General features: G+C 33.5%; 1 long non-coding RNA gene across 1 annotated transcript in view; it reads left to right on the forward strand.

Moving 5' to 3' along the window:
- The window catches only part of LOC135199147 (uncharacterized), an 18,537-nt gene that overhangs the window by 4,521 nt on the left and 4,016 nt on the right, over positions 1 to 10,000 (forward strand). The window contains exons 2-3 of the long non-coding RNA XR_010310930.1: positions 8,163 to 8,294; positions 8,751 to 8,851. This is a non-coding gene — a long non-coding RNA (uncharacterized LOC135199147). The remainder of the gene's footprint in view (positions 1 to 8,162; positions 8,295 to 8,750; positions 8,852 to 10,000) is intronic.

Raw genomic sequence — 10,000 nt, forward strand, 5'->3', positions numbered from 1 at the left:
ATGAACTAAAAAAATATATATATAAAAAAAATTAAAAAGTGAAGAATGCTTAAAAGTTAGTACCTATCTCTATGGAGTTAAAAAACTGAGTGACGTTGTCTGGTTTGGAAAGGAGGACGTCAACTATGCTATATATAGAACTGTGGAAGAAGTCTGACCATTTAATGGGGGCACAAGCTGTTTGATTGTTAACGACTCCAAAACAGAGAGAGAATAGTCATTGGGCGCTTGGGTGACAATACGAAAATCCTTATATGAAAATGATGTTTTACATTTATTACAATGTTCTCGTATGTTAGAAAATTCTTTCGTTTTCAAAGTACATCCCGTACGGTGACTGACTCCGAGATGAGAGTCGATTCTGACTTTGAGCAGTCTCTTGGTGGCTCCCACGTATTTCCCGACCTTACATTCGGGCAAGTAAAGCAATATACCACCAAAGACCGCATCAAAGCCGGAAGTTTATCTTTGTGGGAGAACAAAGAACCCAGAGTTTTAGGATTTTTTGTTATCAACTTAAGATTCACGGCCGAAAAAAAGTTTTCTGAATGACTTTTTGTATTTGCACCTTAAATGCGTTCGACTGAATGAAAGGTATAGAGGCATATATTAATAATTTAGGCACGTTCGGTACAAGTTGACGTGGCTGAAATTTATCATTTAAAAAGTTATTGACATATTTCAAGAATAAGGCTGGAGGATACGAATTGTTTTTAAAAAACTGAAGTAAAAATTGTATTTCACTATGGAAGTTATGCCAGCTGGAAGATAACGTATAAGCACGATGTAATAGCGTGGAAATACTATTTAATTTAAATGTTATGGAATTTTCTAACATACGAGAACATTGTATTAAATGTAAAAAACTCATTTTCATATAAGGATTTTCGTATTGTCACCCAAGCGCCCCAATGACTATTCTCTCTCTGTTTTGGAGTCGTTAACAATCAAACAGCTTGTGCCCCCATTAAATGGTCAGACTTCTTCCACAGTTCTATATATAGCATAGTTGACGTCCTCCTTTCCAAACCAGACAACGTCACTCAGTTTTTTAACTCCATAGAGATAGGTACTATTTTTTAAGCATTCTTCACTTTTTAATTTTTTTTATATAAATATATATATTTTTAGTTCATTTTTTAGTTCATTTTTTAAATTATTATATTTGACTTTTATGTACTTCCATTTTTTATTAATATTAATATTAATACTGAGTCTTTTTTTAATTTGCATATTTTGTATATTTTACAGCCCCTGATGATGAGACCCAAAGTCTCGAAAATTTGGAAAATACATGTATGATGTTACGCTGGCTTTTCTCCATCCTATTCATTTTAAATCTACGGCGTTCCAGATGCCCCCAACCTTCCTGCATACATACACATATATATATATATATATATATATATATATATATATATATATATATATATATATATATATATATATATATATATATATATATACAGCAAGAGGCCACTTGACGGAGTCCCCACTAAGTAGATGAAGGTATGCAGGAACACACAGGAATTTGACATTATGACATTTATTGCATCCTCAAGGAATTCTACAATAGATGAAAAATTATATAATTAAAAGTAATAGTTATCTATAGGTCAACTTAATAGGAAAACCATGCTTAAAACGCACAATAATTTACTTTAAAACAAACGCTGCACAAAAACATAATAAAATTGAGCATTAATCTACACCTAAGCAATTCTGATTAACAAGGCTTTATTTAAAAAAAAATTAAATAAACAAATATAAAACCAAAGGAAGAAAGGAGCTGACCTGCCAGAGCGAAGTCTAGACTCTAGAGTAAAATTAAGAGTAGAAACGAAAAGTAAACAATAACAAGCGTTGAGAACAACAACAAATCAAGATAAAAAAAGTTGAACAGCTGAGGACTGGGTATTTAAAACAGGAGCAAGTTGTTTTATTTTCAAAGTTTCTTAAACAAATAGGTCTTCAGAGTTGTTCACCGGTCCAATTATAGATAAATCTTGGTATTCGACGCTACTTAATATTTTAAGGAATGATTTCTTATATTTAGATACATCTGGGTTGGACAGGCGACATCATGTTCTGTGAATAATCCCCCCTATGAAAATCGACTCAAACCCTTAGAAGACGCTTGGTGGATCCCACATAATTTCCCATATCACATCTGGGCAAGTATACTTAGATACCACATTAGACGTCGTCGAAGGGCAGGGTCAGTCTTTTACTCTGAAAAGGGAGCCAATTGTAAGGGGGTTCTTCAGAATCAAATTTACATCAAGGGCATTAAAATGTTCATCGATTATTTTAGTAAAACCTGTACGGAAGTTGTCAGAGTTTATGTAAGGAAAAGATGCATAGAATCTTTTCTTTGGAGCTTCAAAATACAAAGGGTTGTTAAGGAACTTTTTACTGAGTAATTTTTCTATGGCTTTGTTAATGATCTTGGTAGAAAAACAGTTATCATTAGAATATTTGTAGAGGAACGTCATTTCGTTGTGAAAAAGTTGCCAGTCTTAAGTGAGTAGTAGTGTCCGATGGATAAGAGTATAAACAGAATTCACTTAAAGTTAAAAGACGAAAGCACTTGGATGGATTTCCTGCCTGTCATTTTCCTGTGGTATTCGTATATACGTATATATATATATATATATATATATATATATATATATATATATATATATATATATTATATAATTTATTTTTGTGTAATATATTTTTGTTTTTAGATCTATGTACCTTGAAGAAATCCTCGCAGTTACAAGATGAAATAAATCAGTGTGAGATATATATATATATATATATATATATATATATATATATATATATATATATATATATATATATATATATATATATATATATATCATATTATATATATATATATATATATATATATATATATATATATATATATATATATATATATATATATATAATATGTGTGACTAATTACTGATTGAGACATTTAAATATTGGGGATTACTGAGTTAGTTTGTCTGTGAGACTTGAATTATTATCTTTCTATTGTTGAATAAATATTATATTTTTTGTATATGACTCTGACTCTCATTTGATGACCTGTTAGAATGGAGAGAGAAAGGTTGCAAGTTGAGAGAGAGAGAGAGAGAGAGAGAGAGATGGAGTGTGTGTTATCAATATGCCTTAACGCTTTGGGTTTCACTGTTAAATATCCTTTGCTGGTAATAGGTACCAGCAGATGGGTAATATATATGTATATAATATATATATATATATATATATATATATATATATATATATCTATATATATATTATATTTAATTTTTATTTTTGTAATATTTTTTTGTTTTTGATCTATGTACCTTGAAGAAATCCTCGCAGTTACAAGATGAAATAAATCAGTGTGAGATATATATATATATATATATATATATATATATATATATATATATATATATATTATATATATATATATATATAATATATATATATATATCTCGCACTGATTTATTTCATCTTTTGTAACTGCGAGGATTTCTTCAAGGTATATAGATCTAAAAACAAAAAAAATATTACAAAAATATTATATATATATATATATATTATATATATATATATATGTATATATATATATATATATATATATATAGATTATATACATATATATTACCCATCTGCTGGTACCTATTACCAGCAAAGGATATTTAACAGTGAAACCCAAAGCGTTAAGGCATATTGATAACACACACTCCATCTCTCTCTCTCTCTCTCTCTCTCTCTCTCTCTCTCAACTCGCAACCTTTCTCTCTCCATTCTAACAGGTCATCAAATGAGAGTCAGAGTCATATACAAAAAAATATATATTTATTCAACAATAGAAAGATAATAATTCAAGTCTCACAGACAAACTAACTCAGTAATCCCCCAATATTTAAATGTCTCAATCAGTAATTAGTCACACATATTATCTCTCCTCCATACAGGACCCTCTGTCCCCTGGGACTCTCGGTCCCCTTGCCAGAATCGCCTATTACAAAGACAGGAGAACATACTCGTAAGCACACTCAAGTGAAATGACAAAGTTAAAAGATTAAACAAAACATCTTTACAAATTGTCAAACAAGCCATCCCTTGGCTAAGTAAGGTAACACTTACCCATCTCCAGCCCAGAATATCACACACTATATTCACGAAACTCTTTGGCACCCTCCATCGTGGTTCTGCCTTTCTCGCACAGACCTCTCCGCAAGTCTTCCCCTAGACTTGGCTAAAGATGCCATTATCAATGGAAGAGGGCACACACGTACATATGAATTCACACTTCATCAACGCCCCATGTTTACTGGTTACAACCAGTCTCTCAAAGGCACTTGAACAAGATCCCATGACCTCACTCATAACTACAGAACGAATGTTGACCTGCTTATCTATGCATTTTCATGTCACACCATCCTTTAATGATTTATCAGCTTTCTCAGGTCATTGCTTCGGACTGTCTCTATGGGTAATCTGCGCATTCCAAAAAGGTCACAGGACATCACATTGGCATATTAAATATAACATTAATTATACCCTTGTCATCTCATATATATATATATATATATATATATATATATATATATATATATATATATATATATATATATATATATATATATATATATATATATATATATATATCACAAGGCGGAGAGGTAAGGGCATGTCTCAGCGTACATAATTTATTGCCGACATTTCACATAGCTTCGATGCATTTTTCAAGGCTGGGAATTGATAAAAATACAAACATATAAGACTCGTCACTGATAAAACACGGTATAATATTTAAACTGAACACTAAACATTTTTCAATGAAAAATTACTATACAACAACAATAGGTTGGAGAGCCAAGGGACAGATTAAGCTAGCCTTTGAGTCCAACATAGTTTATAAATACACTCGTCCCAGATGTAATCGGGGTACTTAAGTTGGATGCACGAAGAGGCTGCTACAAGTCCATTTCTGCGCCCACAAAGGAGTCAGTTCTGAACAGGATGCAAACCAATCCTGAGCTATCTAGCATCTGTAACCACACTATTACCTGTTGCTCCCGCTTGGACATCGATGATTTTAAATTATTGGATCAGCCAATAAGGATGATGAACTTTTAACACTGGAATCTATTTTAATCAAGACCAATTGGTACCGAAATTTAAATGCCCAGTCCTCATCAGTTCAGTTGTTTATAGCCTAACCACTTGTTTGTTTACTTAAGTTCTGTCTCTCGTCTTTTGTATAGTTTTGTGTGTGTGGGTGTTTTTTTTTTTTCTCCCCGCTATGTCCTTCAGTCACCTTCTATTTTTTGCTCTGGTAGGTTGTCTCTCCAACCTATTGTTGTTTGTATAGTAATTTTTTACATTTGAAATGTTTTAGTGTCCAGTTTTAAATATTATACCGTGTTTTATCAGTGACGAGTCTTATATGTTTGTATTTTATCAATTCCCAGCCTTGAAAATGCATCGAAGTGATGTGAAACGTCGGCAATAAATTATGTACGCTGAGACATGCCTTTACCTCTCCGCCTTGTGATATCTGTAGGGCTTGAGCTCCTTACCAGTCTTATATATATATATATATATATATATATATATATATATATATATATATATATATATATATATAAATATATATATATATATATATATATATATATATATATATATATATATATATATATATATATATATATATATATATATATCTATGTTGTAGGAAACCCACTTAAATTTTGCCAAAATTGAAAGTTTTTATTTAAGCTATCAGAGGATACATTTTTTCCCTATACTTATATACTGGGAAAATGTTGCAATATTGCCACTATTCCTTTAAAAGACCCGGGTTTCTTTGGTTTGTGGTAAGACTAGAACACCATTATTATTACCTAGGAAGCTCCTTTTCTGTTTTGCCTCATAATATAATCTACGTGCCTTAAAACGTGCTCTTTGAATAAAATTTCTATTGTAATCAAGTGCATTGAAAAATTTTTGATATGATTTATTTGTTAAAAAATCAACATCACAAAATATGTAAGCTCTCGAGAATATATTAGAAATAAAACCTGTTTTCACATCATCTGAATGGAAGAAAAATCATGGATATATGACTACATGGGTCGGTTTTCTATATACTGCATATTTAATTTTATTACCTTCTGAACGACATAATAAAGTGTCTAAGAAAGGTAACCCTTTTATTATTTTCATCTGCTACTTTAAATTTGATACACTGGTGTAATTTATTCCGTTGAGTTAGTAAATCTTCAACATTAACAAAATCTGGAATCAAAGCAAAAATGTCGTCAACATAGCGAAACCAGACAATTGGAAAGTTAAAAATGGTGGGTAAAACCTCAATTTCAAAACATTCCATAAACATATTCGCTAAAACGGGTGATAACGGTGAACCCACGAGCAAGTCGAAAATCTGTGAGTAAAATTTATTATTACATCCAAAGTGGCACTGATCAATACAAATAGCAAAACCTACTCCTAGAGATAAATGAGTACACGATGTCTTCTTAGATGGACTGATAAGTCGTTGAGAGATCCTAATCCTTGTAACTCCTTGTAACTCTCTCTCTCTCTATCTCTCTCTCTCTTTCTCACACAACCCATAATTCATAATTCACTAAGGTCGCTAAATAAGATCCAGAAAGATCAAAAATAAACTTTATTCGTAAAGAAACCTTAAGGCACCAATTCAACAAATAAGTAGAGTTCTGAGACTCTACTTTCTACGTGAAACATGAGTAAAACCCAAATGACACAACAAATGGTAAATCAAAATATAAAATGGGCAAAACCAAAAATTAAACTTGGGATTGGATAAAAGCAGTCCAAAGACCTTTCTCTCCAGCAACTAACTCATCGTTAAACACCAGTCAGAAATACACAATTAATTATAAGAATTTTCCCCAGTCAAAAAATAGATAGATTAGATAGCTAGATAGATAGATATTTTTATTGACCACAATACAAAATAATATGAATTTTACAAAAGAGTATTTGGTCCAAATTACAAAATTAAGTACAGTAGATTTTGTACAATCTTTTATACAAACTAAATTAATTTCTATTACACATATATTGTACTAAAACAAAACCAATTTAACCATAAGCCTTCAACAAGTTCCTGTAATTATATTTTACACATTATAAAAACGTGTTACATTCAATACAAGGAAAGAAGCTTATGTACAATTTTACATACTACATCATAATCGGTTCTGGTTACTAGCAAGTCTAAAGCTGTGGTAACGTTATACGTCTGCCTGATCTGTAACGAAAGTGGACAATTTTCAATGACATGAGTCTCTGTCTGGACCTCACCGCATGAACACAACTCTCATCCATCGGCAGACGGCCCCTACCTCTTCTGTTCCACCGACTGTCTCAACTGCCAATGAATGAGCACTCAACCGCATTCTTGTCCATGATACACGTTCTATTTCATTAAGTCTTAATTGGTTTGTATAAATGTCAAGTCACAGTCACTTTTGACTTGTACCATTCCATTCCCCGTCATTAGTGTCTTCCAGATCCACCTGAGAAAGAAGGAATCCAACATGAATATGCAGAAATAAATGGCGATAAAACTGAATGATAGAAAATCAATCTCCTGGAACGAGAGTCACATATTAAAGAGAAAACTCTGAAACCAACGTTTAAGATGAAAAAACAAAAATATACTTTGGGCGTTAAATGAAATACGCTTGCCCCTTCATCAGTAGATAAGCCATCACTCAAGAAGGGTCCATTTCACTTGACTGTATGGCTCCAAGTGCCCAACTGTACATACATCATTTTCCATGAGGAAACACACATGTACGTATGGTTAATAGTCCTGTCCGCAAGACCTGATCAAAACCAGATCGGATGTCTATCACATCACACCTTAACTTCGTCAAAATCACAGCTACACAAATCAATCTTGCCCTGGTCACATCATATGAAGACCCTGATCCCTCGAGATGAACGTCCGGGCAAGTTGAGTCGATATTTTTCGGTAAATGACTCCATCATCGCGTCATCTATCTCTTCAGTACCTTAGTGATTTGATTCAGGAACCGTTTCGTCATTTTTCTGTTCAAGTTGTAGAAAATTCGTCATCCTTATTCATGATAGATATATCCTTGCAGCCTGAAAAACAGTCAGAGCGGCGTCAAGAAGCTCCCATCGATAAACACCGTCGCCAGTTCTACAACAGCGCCACCGGAAACGGCGTCGGATTCAACATCACGATCAAATGCAGGACCACCAGTTGTCACCAGGTAAACTTGGAACTGTACATCAGTCACCTGATGCCTTAGTATCATACGAAAACGAAGGCCGGGCCACAGCTATTTGGTGTTGAAACCTGGCAAGATACTGAAAGAGGCCAAAAACCGTTCTGTTGCGATAGAACATAATACTCTTTCTTGTTGAAAAATATCAATTATTATTCATTATTCAAGCTTAATGTATAAATGAATGATTGTCACTATCATGCCATAATCTGGGTCCTTGTGTTCGACATTTGTTTATTTATTCAAAGATTTTTGTAATTCTCAAGAAATGAACTTCTTATCTCCCTTTTTTCCCCTCTATTCTAGTAGTGAAAGATGAAATGCTGTGTGTTTTTTTCTTTTAACATATCGTCTATTCCACATAACTCCTTCACTCCAGCAGTGCTCTTTATCGTTCCAAAGAGTATTTTCGCCTCATCAGTAATTGCTTTTCCTTTTCAGCTAATCACTACAGGCGGCGTCGGAGACAATGGTACAATAGCTGCTCCAGCGCGCTGCCCAACAATGCCTGGCAGATGAAAGCTTGTGAATTCTGGATTAGGGTGAGTCATGAAAGCCACGAGATGGTTCTCTGTTTTTTGACTTGGCGCTATTGACTGTTTGCTTATTCCCTTTGTAGCTACTTCCATTTGTGCGTCACTGGCATTTGATTAATTTTAATTTAATTCTCTTTGGCCTTTATTTTCAAATCAACAACAGGCCACGTATCATTTTCAACAAATGCTTTTTGTGCGCCTTATTTTTCAGCCATTGCCCTTGTTCATCAGTTTCAGTAATGGTAATGGTGATTAGAAAACATTCAAGATTTGCTGAAGCAATTCTCATAACTGTATAGTCATGTTTTTACATAATATTGAGTCACGGAAAAACGCATTTAAATTTGCTGTGTTACCCTTTAATGTGTTTCCAAGTAAACGACGGGATGGGAAGAAAATTCTGATATTAATGAACTTTAAATGCTCTCAAGGTATACTTTTAAAAATGCATATGGCGACTTTTGCTATACTATCAACAGCGCCGTGAACAATCTTGGTTTCGTGGTTATGTTGTTGCCCACAGAATTCGAAACCCTGCACTGAAAACTGTAGCAATCGATACAGACCAAAGTCTGTGTCAGCGCAGGAACGGCTACAGTTGTGACCAAGGTCTAGAGAGTATAGGAAGTCTTGTCAGCGATGACCCAAAACAAGCCTCTTCTGGGCAGGTCGAGAGCGTGACGTCAACTCAACCTCGCCTGAGGCTACCACGAGGAAGGTCCTTTATTATTCCAATGGACAACAGCAGACATATACATGTGTTTGCAGATGCTCCACACCTAGTTAAGCTTTTTAGAAATAAGTTTCCTGACCATGGATTCATATTGCCTGATGGTACGTAGTACGTACGCTCACAATTGTCCAGTTAGAGAGCCAATGAAGAGGAGCAAAGTGATCTTCGGACAGCTCATAACCGTTCCGAAAAACATATGAATGTTATTATAGGTATGCAACGAATGAGAGTTAAATTTGCCGTGCAACTGCTGTCAAAAGTACCTAATATAAATCTATTGATCACTTCGGCAACCAAGGAAATTTGAAGAGAAGGACTGGAAAATTACAAGCCATTTCATTTGGCTTGTTGATAGATGGTTTGATTGGTTTAATTCTCGACTGCCAACAGATAGAAAATCATCAAGAAATGCTTACGGGACT

Source organism: Macrobrachium nipponense, chromosome 25, assembly GCF_015104395.2.
Source record: "Macrobrachium nipponense isolate FS-2020 chromosome 25, ASM1510439v2, whole genome shotgun sequence".
Taxonomy (NCBI): Eukaryota; Metazoa; Arthropoda; class Malacostraca; order Decapoda; family Palaemonidae; genus Macrobrachium; species Macrobrachium nipponense.